Source organism: Carassius auratus, chromosome 4, assembly GCF_003368295.1.
Source record: "Carassius auratus strain Wakin chromosome 4, ASM336829v1, whole genome shotgun sequence".
NCBI classification, from domain to species: domain Eukaryota; kingdom Metazoa; phylum Chordata; class Actinopteri; order Cypriniformes; family Cyprinidae; genus Carassius; species Carassius auratus.
The window spans coordinates 19,894,776-19,910,694 of NC_039246.1; the positions used below are offsets into that span (position 1 = coordinate 19,894,776).

At 37.9% G+C, this 15,919-nt stretch overlaps 1 protein-coding gene across 1 annotated transcript in view; it reads left to right on the forward strand.

Annotated features, from left to right (window-relative positions):
* Window positions 1-15,919, forward strand: part of LOC113056802 (thyrotropin-releasing hormone-degrading ectoenzyme-like) — a 43,758-nt gene that overhangs the window by 10,309 nt on the left and 17,530 nt on the right. The gene's annotated exons all lie outside the window — the stretch shown is intronic.

Sequence of the window (15,919 nt, forward strand, 5' to 3'; positions counted from 1 at the left end):
TTTTCTCTTAAACGCTCTCTGGGAAGCATTTGCTCTGTTTGCTAATTGGGTTAAGAACCCACACACACAACATTTAAGGCATCTTCTTTCTGAACTTCTTTTATTTTCATTTTCACTTCCTGGTTAATCCTGTTTAAACTGTCAGCTGTGTTATTGAACATGGCAGTCAGTTTGCTACAGTAGTTTGCAGCAGCTGATGACCATCTTAAACCAGCAAACATGTACCAAAACACAGTGGCCAGCTTAAGCTAGATTTTCCAGCAGGTTTTTTTTGAGGACTTTAAATCTACATGTTATTGTTAGCATGTGAAAAAAAGTGTGCTTGTGCATGTGCACTTGTAGTGTTCTTTAAATCTTAACAAGTGTTTGTAAAAAAAAAAAACATACTTGTAGATAACATATATTTTATATAATTAAGTGTATGAAACAGCTTATTTAGCTTGCAGTGTTTTAAAGGCAAGGCAAGTGTATTTATATACTACAGCACAGTCATACAATAAACTGGCACTACATCACTAAGAAAAGTAGAAGCTACTGAATATGAACAAAGTTCTCCTGTAGCGAATCTGTGTGTTTTTGTAAGAAAAATAACCATATTTAAAAAAAGCAGTAACTTTAAACTTTGTGCATGTGCTGCTCAGAAGTGACGAACGCCAAACGCGGAAGAGCAGGGGAGAGATCAAAACAAAACTATGGTCAGTAATTCGAAATACAAAACGAGGATTATGTAAAGAAGAATGTGGAAGGATTTTGATATAAGCCAAGAGGAGACAGTTTTTCCTTTCCTAAAATATGGAAACTTTGCTTCCTTTCCTCCTTTAAACAAATGCTGGTTTTCACGAGAGTCAGCGATCTCATATGTCATTAGCCTGGAGCTGCTTCCATGTGCAATGGTATAAGTTACATTAAAGTGATTATGACGTTTTGAATATGGATATTTTTCTCACAAAAACACATCGATTTGCTACAGGAGGACTTTGTTCATCCCCTGGAGCTGTGTGAGACACTTTTTATTATGGCTGGACACTTTTTATTTAACTTCTTTTGGACTGATTCATGCAACACCCGCATGAGTGCCATTAAACAGCTTGAAAGAATCAAGACAATTTTTTATGTAACTCTGACTGGGTTCGTCTGAAAAAAGAAAGTCATATATACCTAGGATGCTTTTAGGGTAAGTAATTTATGGGCTAATTTTCATTTTTGGGTGAACTAACCCTTTAATAACAATGAATGAAATGTTTAGACCTCTACTGATGAGTACATCTAGAGTGTGTCCTTGACTGTGTGTGGGTACATGATGAATAAGGTCAGAAGTGTTTAAACCAGCTATAATTTATTTTGTAGTTTTGATTTCTGCGTTATCTATGTGTATATTACCCCCCCCCCCCCCCCTCTACACACACAATAGCAAAACAGTCAAACTTTATGGAAATCATTGATAACAGTTCTGTGAAGCCTTCAACAAAGGCTGGAGAGTATTTTGGAGGCCTGTAAATAATGATAAACAAAATGTGTGGAGCACTTTTCGACAATATCTAGATATTCAAAAGACAAGTACTAACCCGATGACACTTGCTTGTCATTTTGTCAGGTAACACTTTAGTGAAACTTAATATAGGAACCAATTCTTACTGTTAACTAGTTGCATGCCTTTTATTAACAAATTGGCTGTTTATTAGTAAATATAAAGCCCATATACTACATTCCTAATCCTACCCAATTCCTAACTTAACAACTGCCTTAGTAGCTTACTAGCTACCAGCAACTTAGGAGTTTATTGAGCCAAAAGTTGTTAATAGTTTGTTAAAGTGTGACCATATTAAAGTATAATATTTCTAAAATATTATGAAAATAACTTCATTTTCACAAGGGTTATCATATGACATAGTGACTTAGTCTTTGGTCAAATGCGTCATACTGCTGGTATTCTATGCAGGATATGTGTAATCTATAACTTGTTTACAGGCTGTTTTATGACCTATATTATCAGATCAGGAATGGCATCTTTTAAAACCTTTTAACATTCCCTCGTGCAGGCAATGAGTCTTTTTCATTATTGTTGCTCTACTGATTGACGTCATTTAGGATTGTTTCACTGAATCTTCACAAACACACTGAACTCTTTAATGAGGCTGGAGATTTTCATGACCTTCAGTTTGTCACCTGCTAAAAGTATGCTCATGTCTGGTTGTTCAAATGTCACGTCGAGGATGCTGCTTGTGCAAAGAAATTGTTTGTTTTCAAACCGTGTTGGCGACTTTAAGATACTTTTGACACATGTAATGTTGCGTGTCACTGCTGAACTTAAGGTTGAAATAATTTCAGCGTGAAGTGCAGCTTCATATGAGAAATGATGTGGATGTAATGAATGCGTCCGTTACGTAAAGGCACCATCTGTGTGTCGAGTGTTGGAGCAGTTGCAGCCCCTCTGGTCTCAAACAGGGACATTCTGTCATTCTGCTCATGCAAAAGAGAAATAAAATCAGAGTGTATGGGTTAAGGACAGAACACATCTCAGACATGTTTTAAAAGCTTGTTACAGCAGCTGAAAGCATTTCCTCACACTCTGGATCTTAAGGTTTATTCGACCTGGGAGATTTTAAGTCATTTGCTTTGTTGCTTCTTTGACTTGAAGACTCAGTTCTTTGAATCTGTGGCTCTTAGCATTTGATCCATCGCTAATGGTATAACGATTTCTCTCAGACTGAGAAACGAAAGCCCCGAAGCGCAACACGGCTCCTTCATCAAAGCGAGCCATTGTTCACCTGCCGAATCTGAAGCAGAGTCCAATTAGAGCAACTTAATCAGAGAAGCCATCTACTGTGACTGGCAAATGAGAGAGAAAAAGAGACACCAAACACTTTCTGTCTTTCTGTGTTCCTCTCTTTCATTCATTCTCTCTCTCTCCCTCTCTTTCTCTCTCAAAGAGGGTGAAAAAAGGGAATGACAGGAAACAGATTCAAGGAATGATGTAAACCAGAGGAGAAAACGGACTTTGTTGTTTGGTAGCAGTTAATACCATCATATGATGATCAGTAATCGGTTTCATGCCTTGAAAGCTTCTAGAAGAGTCACTCGCTGAATCATAATAAAATGAATGAAAGTCCATGAAGAATCAGAGCAGAGTGTGTTTGCATTCACAACACCCTTCATCCATTTAGCTTTCAATACATCAACAAGGGTCTTCAGATGCAAGAATCAAACTGTCTGATGCTTTTGGGAGTTGTTGTGAGGACACTCTTTAGCTTCCACTGAATGGATAAATAAATGCATCAGTTATCAGTGAACATCGCATCCGCTTTCTTTTAGACATTTCAGCCTCATTGATCAGTGTGCTGCAAAAACACTTGACGACTAATTCTCTGAATAAGTTGAATTCTACAGAAAACAAGAACCTTTTTCACCGTATAGTGCTCAAACACTGAGTCAATTTGTATATCAGATGAGATGCTGCTCAGAGCAGGATGATAAAATGAACTCTTAAGAGTTTGAGTGAGCAATCAGCTGTAGGGAACTGAAGAAATTCACAGAAAATACTAGCCTATATTCATTATTGGATACTGAACATTGTATATATTAAAATATAAACATATCCAATGATGTTTTTAAATGATTACATCTTAAAGTAAAAACTATCTGCCAAATGTATTCTTCCTTATTTCTGTCTGCTGTCAATATAATCTGCTTTTATGAGGACTGTAATGGAGCACATCATCTGTTCAACAAGAGAAATAGACTGTGAGCTTTTGAAGTAGCATTTAGCACATCTTTTGAGAGCCGTGATCTTTCTTAGATATTGATCTACAGTAAGTGCCTCTCAAAGAGAGAGATCAATGATCTATCAATAAGAGGCCGGGTCGCCAAGTCTTGACAGCAACATGTGAGTGACCGATACGGACAAAAGTAAATGGAAATCGAATGCATGTCAAATATGGACGGGTTAACCTGCCTTTGCTGTTAAAAGTGTTGAAAGGATCAGCAGCGTGCATGTGTGTGTGTGATAAGATGGACACTAAGAAGAGATCCAGTCCATCGTCAAATACTCAGTCCAATCAAATCCCAGTGCCATTCATTGCTCTGGCTGTTTTTCCTTTTGAGCTTCCTGCATGTTGATCCAGGAACAAGTTCCTCTGGCTGAATCATGTAGAGCTCATGTACCTAGAGATCAGATCACACACTTGTGATCTTCAGGTTTATTTCAAACCACTTCATGATGGGAATGTTGACATTTATCACAGTCACTTTTGGGGCACCCAGCACTACTTTATGAGATTACAGTGAGAACAGAGCATTCTGGGTAATTTCCTCAGTCTTGGGAGATCGGTGACACAGCGCCAGAGCTGCAGATCAAGCTATGAGTATTAATCTGAGAGATTGAGATATTAAAGACTGACAGAAGGACGTCTAAGGACATCTGATGCTCACGTACAGCAGAAAATTCTTTTAGATGCCGCATATACAATATTTTCTGAGGTGAGTGAGTGATTTTGAGGTGGATGGGACTGTTTTTTATTTCATTTCATCTGTCCTTTGCAAGGTCACCTTTCACTTCGCTGTTCTGCTCTATTTTACACGTCTTTATTATTGTTATTTATTATCAATACATCTTCATACTTCATTCCTCTATAGTTTCCTTTGTCTCACTTTTTTATTTCTTTCTTACTCGCTCTTCAGTGTCCTTACTCCCCCAAACCTGACTCACAAAATCTACCCATCATCCCTCACTACTTTTTCACAAATTGAAGCATAAGCTGCACTTTAAAATACCTCATTTTTGAGTCTCGATCACTATCTCTGCCCGTCTCTCTCTGTGAATGTTCTGGGTCGGGCCGTTAATACAAAAAAAAATCCCAAGGATAATGGTAATCTCTTCTAGGATTCATTAAAGCTAATCATCAAGGTCGGCTGAGGGGCGTTTTGAAAGCGACTCACCATCGGTGTGAAAGTGACGGCCATAAAACTGAAGCGTATTTCACTAGAGATGAAAAATGAGGCACATTATAAAAGAATCACAAAGCTGCTGTATGTCTGATGAATGTTAACTGATGCTCTCCATCTCTCTTCTTTTATTGAAGAATGAGTTACAGAGTGTTTGCCAAGTGCTTCTCAAAACTGACCTTTGAACTGAAGTTCTTGTCTATGTTCAAAACTGAGTAATAGCATATTACTTACTAACTATTGTGCAGTAAAGACTGAATACTACCTCTTATTTAAAAAATATTATACAATAGTAAATGTTTGGTCACTCAAATATATCCCACGGATACAGAAAACCTATGGAAAATCTGTGTACAATACTGTATGTGTACTTCAGGCAAAAGTAGTATGAGTACTTTAGTATGGGATGATTTGAATTGACATTTCAAGAGGAAGTTCAGATTCATTAATTCCAGCAGCATCCGTTATTGTAAAATGTGCCAGTATGATTGATGAGTTCATTTTAGTTATACATCTCTCTTTATTGAAGCACAAAACCAAAATCCTCATCAAAAGCATCAGAAATCAAAATTTCTTGATTCATCTGGTATAAAAAGAGAAATCCAACCATTATTAACTCTCCTTTCCTCACATTTTAATGAATAACTTTACAGCACTGACTGAGACCTTTATATTGCATTCCATTACCATAGAGCTCATTCACAATGAATTCATACGAATGTATGTGTATGTGTGTGTGTGTGAAATCTATTAGATACACAAGGTCACATGATCAAAGCAGACGCTTGACACTGCTGCTTCTCCGGTGTCATGAATCACATGAGCTGTCACATTCATTTTTGGAAGATGCTAATAAACATACAGGTGTCTGCAGCTTCTCTATTAATATTACATGAGGCTTATTTTGCATTTCAATACGAATTAGAAGGCTTCATCACCTAGAAAAGTGAGAGCAGTTGTTATTGAGAAACACAAGTGTGCTGGTGTGTCATTAAATCTGTTCCTAGGTCTGGTAAAAAACCTGCTTACATTTTAAGATGTGATCATTATTTCATTTGGTAACACTTAAGAATAAGGTTCCATTAGTTAATGTTAGTTAACTACTTTCGTTAACATGAACTAAGCAAGAACAATCCTTCTACAGCATTTATAAGTCTTAGTTCATGTTAATTTCAACATTTACTAATGCATTATTTCAATCAAAAGTTGTGCTTGTTAACATTAGTTAATGCACTGTGAATTACCATGAACTAACAATGAATAACTGTATTTTCATTAACTAACATTAACGAAGATGAATAAATACAGTAATAAATGTATTATTCATCGTTTGTTCATGTTAATTAATACATTAACTAACATTAACTAATGGAACCTTATTCTAAAGTGTTACCTTTCATTTTATTTTATCAACATTCATTTTCAATTATTCTCCTCCATGGCATTTTTTGACAGATTGTATGTATCCTATACAAAAAGCGAAGTACAGTATGAAAAGCCATCCAACATTTCCACAATGTTGCAATGTGTTTTCATTTTTCACACTTGTCATTTAATTGGGTTGAGTTCTTCGGTCTTGATTTCCTGCTTTCAGAGCTCTGGCACCAACAGTGTGGCAGTATTCAAGGAAATACAATGACCTTTAGTGTGTTTAATCACAGCTGTGTGTGTTTTCGGCCCGCTTGAGAAATGGTGAAAGCTGGAGCCGTGTTTCACTCTTTTTTTTCTGAGTCGAGATCTTGCTTTATTTGGAGGCCGAAGGCGATGTCACAGACCTCGTGTCTCTTCATCTATCAGCCTCTTTCTGAAATCTACAGCCCTCTGGTCTCTATCGATTCTGCCCATCATTCCTGTTCGCCTCCTGCCGAGACTCAAACCTGAAGCTGAAGCAGAGATGGCGATTCAGAACAGCAAGGAGGAACTCTGCTGTTTCCTTTAAAAAGATTAAAAGGGAAGTAATCTGAGGGTTGATGGATCCAGACATCAGATTATGCTGAAATAAATAAATAAAATAAAATCCAGCAGTTTCTGGCGGCTTGTGATGTCAGTTGAGTTTGGTGTCCTGTGTAATCTTTTCCCCAGTATGAGCATCGTTTTCCCATAATCCTCAGCTACGACTAGGGCTGATATATTCTGGCTGCACTGCTGAAGCTGTGAATCAGTTGCTGTCTGACTCATCTATATCTGTATCGCCTTGAAGGTGAGATCAAGATCAAGTTCTTACCCTCCCGAACAGACCATAGACCAGCATGAGTTTTCATGCTAGTTCAAACCAGTTTATTCTGGTTAGTGTTAGTCATATGCTAACTGCTTTCCATGTAAAGCTGGTTAACCAATTCAGTTCTTGCTTGCTAAACAAATTGATATAAATCTAAACTGTAATGCCAGCATCCAAAATATGTTAGCAAGTCTTTTCGCATTAATAAAAAATAACTTTTTTTTTGTCACAAATTTACCATGGTATTTTTTGGAAGGAAGAATGGTATTTTGATGACAGTGACCCCAATTTTTTTTTTTTTTTATAAATAATTTCCCTTTGCGAATGTCCTTCATTTTACAACTTAAAGGCAGTTGTAATTTATAAAAACTGTGTAAGCACAATATTAAAAAGACATGTTCTTTGAAAAAGTAAATAATTTTTAATTAGAATATTATAAGTTTAAGCTTTTAATGTATTGAATGCACATTTTAGCATCACTCACTAGAAGTGCAATAAGGCACATAATATTGATGTTGCAGAAACTGTGCCCCAAGCACATATTTTCAATGAGACTGTGTTTGCAATTTCACTTTTTCTTCACATTAATCTGATAATCATTAAGTACCTAATAATGATTTACAGTACTATTGGTGTTATACTACCTGTTTCTGGTATCAGTGTTCATAGTACCACCACAAAACTTTTAGGAGAAGATAATAAGAGATGTATTGACTGCACACCAAAGAGCACTACTGAGTGTGTGTTAATGATATTGACCTCAGCGCTAAACACAATGAGTCTCACGCTGTCAGGACTTCTGCTGTTGTAAGCAGTTTTACTTTGTGTGTGTGTGTGTGTGTGTGTGTGGTGCTCAAAGTGTTTGAAGTTTAGTTTCACTCACTTGTGTGTTTGATTTCAGTCCTATTACGAGCTTTAATCCAGCCTCAGTTTGTGCCGTAGATCAAATCATTTATCTGAGAAAGCAACACTGTCACTGGTTTAGTCAGAGCTGCACTGGAGCCTCATTCATCACCTGTGAGATGGCTGGCGGCTCGTGCTGATTGGACGTTTAGGATCAACTGTGAAGAGAAAGAGAGAAAGAGAAATATATAAAATACAGAGAACTGTGCCCTTTATAAATGCAGATTCACACTTAATCAGATTCCCATCTACCCTTCATAAGGGGAAGCTATAGATCTGTCTGTTTATAATGATTTATGAAGGGCTATGGAAATGATGGAAGATGATGGTATTTAAGTATTTATGGCCTCTTTAAATGGTTTTAAGGATAAAACCCCTGAGACGGACAGTGGTGCTGCTGAAGAGGGATTTGAGAGGCTCAGTGAGAAGTGAAAAACTCAGCTCACAAACAGCAGAGGCGTCTGATTTTATAATGTGGATTAGATCTGAACAAACTGGCTCCCAGAGGACTGTTCAATAAAGTGTGATGTAATCCTATAATTGGATTGATTATGACAGAGAGGAGATGGGCCGACGGGCCGTCAGGCCGCCAGGCGAGATGTCCGGCCGGCCGTCACACTGTAGGAGCACGCAAGCACAAAACACACAAATAAATGCTGCTGTTCTCACAATGGCACTAAACTAAATGTAGATAAATTTAATACTTCAATCTGTTGAATTTGACCAGCATACCTCGCTACACTAATTAAATAAAAGACAAGCTTAATTGATGAGACAATGACAAACAAGAGTGTCTACGATAATAAAAAAATATATATAAATCTTTCAAAAATCTAGTTTAAAACTCATCGGGGTGATGTCTTTCCCTGGTATCCGGTGAAACTGATTGACAGACTGAGTATGTGCTGAGGGATACAAGCTCTGCTCGTGAGCTCTAGAGTTTCAGATGTGTTGATGTGAGTTTGATTCGCCTGTAATGTGTGGTGCTTTAGAGATGAACCAGAACAGCTGAAGCCTTTAATTAGTCTGGGTTTGAGGGTTATTATCACTCTCTTCTCAGTCTCTGCTCATTGTCTGAAGTTTTCCTTGATGTCTGAGGTGGGTTGGAGTCTGGAGTGAAGTTACTAATTTCAATCACATCCGATTAATTGCAAATATGCCATGAAATGAGAGTTTGAGCAATAATATAATCAGCTCTTCTGTCTCGTCTGGCCTGGTTTTATTTGTTCACTGATTAAAACTTCTCGAAAGCTCAGATTCTTCAAACAAGCTGTATTTAGGTGGACATTTCAATTGTTCTTCTTGAGTTTGTTCTTCCACTTTTTTTTTTCCTCAGGGTGAGCTTGGTCGATTAGTTCATAAAATGATTTTTAAAAAATAGCAGTTTAGCATTACAGGGTTCTTACCACAGTCTCTCTCTGAACGGTTTGTGTAAATCACCTCCAGGTTTATTGATCTTACACTTTCTGCTTTAGTAGGGTTTATGAGTGTTTTCATTGGCCTAAGTCAAATATCCTATATGTTTAGACTGAACTCCCAGCTGAACTCTGAATCTGGTTTAGTGTGACAGATCGCTTGATTAGATGCTGGTTTATGCTGAACATGTTGTTTTATTCAGACTGTAAAGAGCTTCATGATTGATGCTTTTGTGCTTGTTTAGATATGGGATGCACAAGTAGGGATGAATAGAAAAGTGTAATGTCAAATTACATGTCGTAATATTTCAAATCTATTATGCTATATATATATATATATATATATATATATATATATATATATATATATATATATATATATATATACACACACTATTATTTTACTTTTTTTTAATTATTTTTTTATGTTCATTGCCACAACAAGTGGAGTTCAGCACGAAAAAAAAAGTGATGACAGAAATGGACATGAGGTAAATATCAAATATCACACAAATTTATTCACAGAGCTGCTGCTGCAACTCACTGTCAAATAGGAGGCTACATTTACTGAAAGACACAGAAATATGAACATAAACATAAATAGATGTGGCCTGAAGTCGTGTCCTTGCCATTACCCCTGTGCATGTGTGTGTGTGTTTTGCAGGAACATTTGCTAGTACACAAAGTGCTGCATGCATGTGTAATTAAGAGCGTTTATCATGTATGTGTACATGTGTATGTGTATGTTCAAGCTGCGTGTGTGAGTGTGTGTGTGTGTGTGTGTGTGTGTGTGTGTGCATATAAGCAGAATCAATGTGGTAAATCCCACAGCAGTGTCAGTCAGTCTGGCCTCATCTGCTTCTGTGTGGTGATGTAACAGCTTTCAGGGAACTAAAGACCGCCATCGGGAGAAAGAGAGAGACAATAGTGCAGGATGATGAATGATGGAGGGGTAAAGAGCGGGAATGTTAGGAGCTGAATCAGGAATGGATGGGTGGATGGGGTGAAAGAGCTCTGGTCTGTTGAGCGAGGAAGATTGTCTTTATGTTTTAATTGTCTCGACCGCGAGAGGGCAAGCGGCCGGCTGGGCTGGAAGGCCTTGACCAGTCACAGCACTCTTTCAGCCAGTGGCTGCGGCTTGAGGCTACAGCAGCTAAATCTATAACACACTGCTATAAAAAGCACATCACACACACAGAGAGCACACGGTCACTCCTCCTGCTGACCGCACGGTCATCCTCCCATTTCTTCCTCAAAATAGACAAAGACTGATAAGACATGGGACAGCAAACTTTGGTCAGCTAAAATTAAGGTTTGATTTGATTGAAATGCTTTGAAATGCTAATGAGACACACAAGAGAAAGATTTGAAGGGGAATTCCTGTCTAATTTGTAGTGGACAACACATTCCAGGGACAGTTCATGGTGGGGCCCCTCTCTGACCACAATAGTGGACAAAGATTTGCTACATTTTGATAGGTTCTTGGTGGACTAACATAAGGAAACCGTCCAACGCCATCAGATAAAGATGCTAGGACAACAGCCAAACACTTCTTAGAGGGCAAGAAGGAGTCCTTTTTACAAATCCCGGGAAGGACAGGACTTAGTCAGCTGTTAATGGACAAATGAATGCATACATGGCAGTTCAATCTTTTTACATCATGTTTGGACTTAATGTGTTCATAACATTGCCAAATGCATTCTGGTTGTGGTTTGGTAAGTGAGAATTGCACTGGTAAAACTTTAGTGACACTTTTCTAATTGTGTGTTTGGACTATGCAAATAAGTTTCACAGGGACAAAGAAAGTTTGGCTACACCATGTCCCCCCAGCTCTGATGGAAACAGCCAATCACAGCACGGAAATGGAGAAGCACCAGATTGCAATCTCCTCCTCATCTGAAAGAGATAAATGTATCTTCCCAAAAGACATTCCTTGTTCTGAGTCTCCGGCCAATGAACGTGAGACTGTAACCGACACAACTGTTCTGAGTCTGAGCCCCGCATGGGTGAGACAATAGCAGATCAGCCTCCATTCTGAGGCTGAGTCCTGTCAGAGAAAGGACCTTAACCGAGCAAGTTCTGGGTTTTCCAGCCTGCGTGGAAGGAGATAGAAACAGATCATCCATGTTCTGAGTTACAGAGAAGGCAGCAACAGACGCAACCGCTCAGATCCAGCGGCCCACTACAAGGGAGACAGGATCCAATACATTCATTCTGAGTCAAGAAGGAAGGAAGGGACACTAACAGATCAAGAATGTCGGAGTCTTTGTCCAGAGAGATTGTAACAGTTACCCGAGTCTGTGGCCCACAACTTGTAAAGCAGCAACATATACGACCAGGTTCTGAGCCTCCAGTCTGTGAGAAGAGAAATATTATACGTTTAGAATCTTCGTCCAGCGAGACAACAGCAGATGAAGCACGTCCTGAATCTCCATCCTAGAGAGACAAAGCGGATTGACCAAGTTCTGAGTCTCTAGAGGCCACCAAACAGCTCATTGATTTCACTCATCAAGAAACAATCATGGCCAGTCTGAGCATAAAATTATGAATCCAAGGTTAAATAATGTACAAAGACTGAAGTCAATTATAACATGATGCCATCTGTGAGCAATTCAAATGTGCTGAGCTTGATTTATTCTGCTTAAAAACACAAATGACCTTAAGGGCCGAAGCGTCAAAACATATTTGTTGAAAGTGCTCAGCAAATAATTGAATCGCTCAGTAAGTTGAAGCAAATAATGAAGCTGGTTAGATTCTAGAGTAATTATATTAATCATTTCACATGTCATGTTATTAGAACAACGTTCTGCTAGAAGTCAAAATAAGCTAGTGTGCTGCTGCAGCGAAATGAAGAGTTGTGGTTTTATAACTGCTCAAAAATACCTCAGAAATTGGGATCAAAATAGATGAAACTGAACACTTCTGCAGATCAAAGCACAAACCGAACTGAAAGTTTAGTTACAAGTGCGTGTGTGTGGAAAATACTAGGAAAATTAAGAGGATTTTTCTTTTAACTTTTTTACTAAGGGTAAGGGGTTATACTTTACTCTGAGAATGTTTTTAAAAGCTGAATAAATATTCAGTCTTTATTAGCCAGTTTACTTTTTATACAATAAGAAATATTAAACCTAATGAATCATAATACATTGAGTATTAATCACATATTATTGGCATCAGTTCTATGAACACTCAAGACACTTTTACAAACACAAACGGAAACTGTCTAAAGTTAACAACAATTGACTCTGAACTGATCTGTTGACTAAGACAAGCATTCTTGTCATCACCAGTTAAGATTTGGCGGGAGTTTAGGTCTTAGATCTAAATTTGGCTCCAATATTAAGCATCTCTTCACATTTACAAACTGTATCATTTCATATAAAGATCATCATTAAGATATGAACAGAGATTTTCTCCTCCTAGATTAGCCCAAATAACATTTGACCTCTGCTGTTCTTGTCTTAACCAATGAATTCACATGTGTTGTGGTGATGGGTCATTTCGCCTTGAGGGTTTTCTGTGATGACTGTAATTAACTATTTCATACTCACTTAGCTTGACTATTGCCTTGGGCTAGAAATATTATTATCATCTTATCTGAGATCAGATTAAGTGTCTGTAGAGCTTTATAATTCTCTCTAACGTGGCTGTATATCTGTTTTACTTATTTTTCTCTGTCTCTCTCTCTGTCTCATAAATTGACAGACGATGCGAGACTCCGAGCACTATGACATTATTCTAGAGTTAATTGCAAGTTTTGTGTTAATTCTCTCCATGTCCTCACTGACCTTTCACTTTAAAATTAAATCATGATGTTTCAATTAGCAGCTGTCAAATTCACACGTCCTTCTGTCAGTCATATTGCAGGATGAATGACCCGACTGGAGCTGCATTTAATTAACATGAAGGTTTTATATTTTGCAAATATGATGTATTAATGGTGATTGGTAAAGGCACTTGGAACAACATATTAAAATTACAACATTAGAAAAACAAATTAGGAACCACTTCCCACATATTACTCTAGAGTCATGGTGATGAGTTATAGTAGCTCTACTATTTTGTACTGTTGTGAACACGTGTCGAAGAACACGGAAGAGAAGAAATGGTTGAATAAACGTGTTATTTTTGTTTTCTTTGAGCACAAAATGTATTCTCGTAGCTTTGTAAAATTAAGGCTGAACCACTGATGTCACAAGGACTATTTTAATGATGTCTTTACTACCTTTCTGGGCCTTGAATGTGTCAGTTGTGTTGCTGTCTATGCAGGGTCAGAAAGCTCTTGGATTTCATCAAAAATATCATAATTTGGAACGAAGAGGGTAAGTTAATTGACAGAATTTTAATTTTAAGGTGAACTATCACCTTTGACAAAATGTAAAAAATAAATGGAGACGTAATAAAAAAAAAGTTTCCAAGACGTTTTAATGTAACAGAGAAAGACAATCTGTTAGTCTTACTAAAAATCAAGAAATGGTATATAAAAGTACCAGAAGTTAAAGAAACAGCACTTAGCCATCGTCAAGACACATTTCATTACTGTTGCATTAGTATTTTATTAAAGTGTATGGCCCGTGTCTCCCAGGAGCCAGATTATTACTGAAACACACATGAGCAGATCGAACCATCTTCTTTCTTCATCGCTGTCTCTCAGTGTTTGGCTGCATGTCTCTACAATCTTTCTCTGTCTCACTTCGCCCTCTTTTTCCTTACCTCATCTCCATATTTGCATGTTCCTCTCAAGCGTACTTGTCCTTCCCTCACTCTCTGAAGTGCTCCTCTTTACCGTTTTTGTGTTTTTCATCTCCATTCTCTTTGTCAAGTCCTCTTGTCTTTGCGAGTGATGTGACCTGGCCTCTGTTCTCAGGAGAGCGGCTGTTGAGTTACAGGGCAGAAGGTTTTGTGGGCTTCACTGTGGATTTCTCTGTCTGTCAGTTTCCAGGCTCAGGGTTACTGAGGGTCTCCAGGGGTCGGTGGGGTCAGAGCTCCGTCTCACTCCCATGGCTTTTGACAGCACTATCGCGTTTAGTGCACATAAATACTCTAGTTCAGCATGTTTGGGCTTGTGTCTTGTCCTCACTTAAAGTCAATGACACAGTTTCTGCATATGTGTGTGTCGCCTGACCTCTTTCATGGTTGAAGAGTTGTTCTTGTTTTCCTGTTCCTCCTCAACTATAACAGACTTCTCCAGATTGCTCTTAACTTAAGGGGATTGTCAGATACATGTGCTGAAAACAGGCTAAACCTGGAAACAACTTTGTCTCTTTGTCCCTTCTTCCCCTCTTCACTCAGCTTCTCAAGAGCTTCAGCAAATATTTATCCTCTGACTGAGAAGGTTTCATTTCTGTTTATGAGATCACACTGAGTCATCTGAGATTTACTGTCATCCGTAATTTAACATGACATGATCTTGAACTGTCTGTCAAATCAAACTAGTTCTATATGCTTGTGTTATTTTTATTTTTTTGTTATTAACATGTATGTTATGATGGTGAAAGTCTGCTCTGCTACTTAATTTACAATCTATTACCAATAAGACCTGTTACCACCATTTGTTGTTCTCTGCTGGAAGATTCAGTTAAAATGGGTGAAACTGGTTTTTCGTTTCCTCTTTAGCTGATCCAGAGTGTTGGGTGGTTGATTAGCTAGATATTGGACCTGGCAGACCATATTTTGGTTAAACTGAGAGATGGTAGATCACTGTAACATCAACCATCCATTCATCCAGCCGCCAGAGGGCGCCATCTCCTCATTACTGACTGTGCTCTTCTTCTTCCTCCACTTCTTGTAGCTTCCTGTTTAAATCCAGCTCAGTTGTACAACAGATTGCGAAGTATTGCCAGCTAACCCCTGTCTCTACCAAGCGTTTTCTCATTGCCACATTGATTGCCTCGTGTATGTTCTTTGCCTGTTCTCGACCTTGTTTGTTGGATTACGATTTGGATTTGTTTGCTGTACGGACTGCTTGCTGTGATATTGACCTTGCTTGTTATTTGACCACGATTATCTGCCTTATCCTTGTGTGTGGTTTTCTCCACAATAAACATCTCCGCAAATGGATTCAAATACTCAACCGAGTCAGTCATCCTTACAATCACAGTCAAAAAACAGTTTGACTGATCCAGTTCCTGGTTCTTTAAACATCAATGTTTTTTGTCCTTACAATGGAAGTCAATAGTAACCAAAAATGTTCAGCGACAAAATTCTTCAAAAAACAAATCTTTCATGTTTATGCAGATGAAAGTCATACTTGTATTATTTTTTGTTGTTGTTATTATTAACAGGTTTGTCATGATTTGTCTTCAATTATTTAATTTACAATCCATTACCAATTAGACCTGATGCCACCCATTTGTTGTATTTGTCTTCTTGTCATAGTGAAATAAACATGAAGTGAAATATTGGTATTGATTCCAATGTTTTAATTTAGAATTGTGTAAAC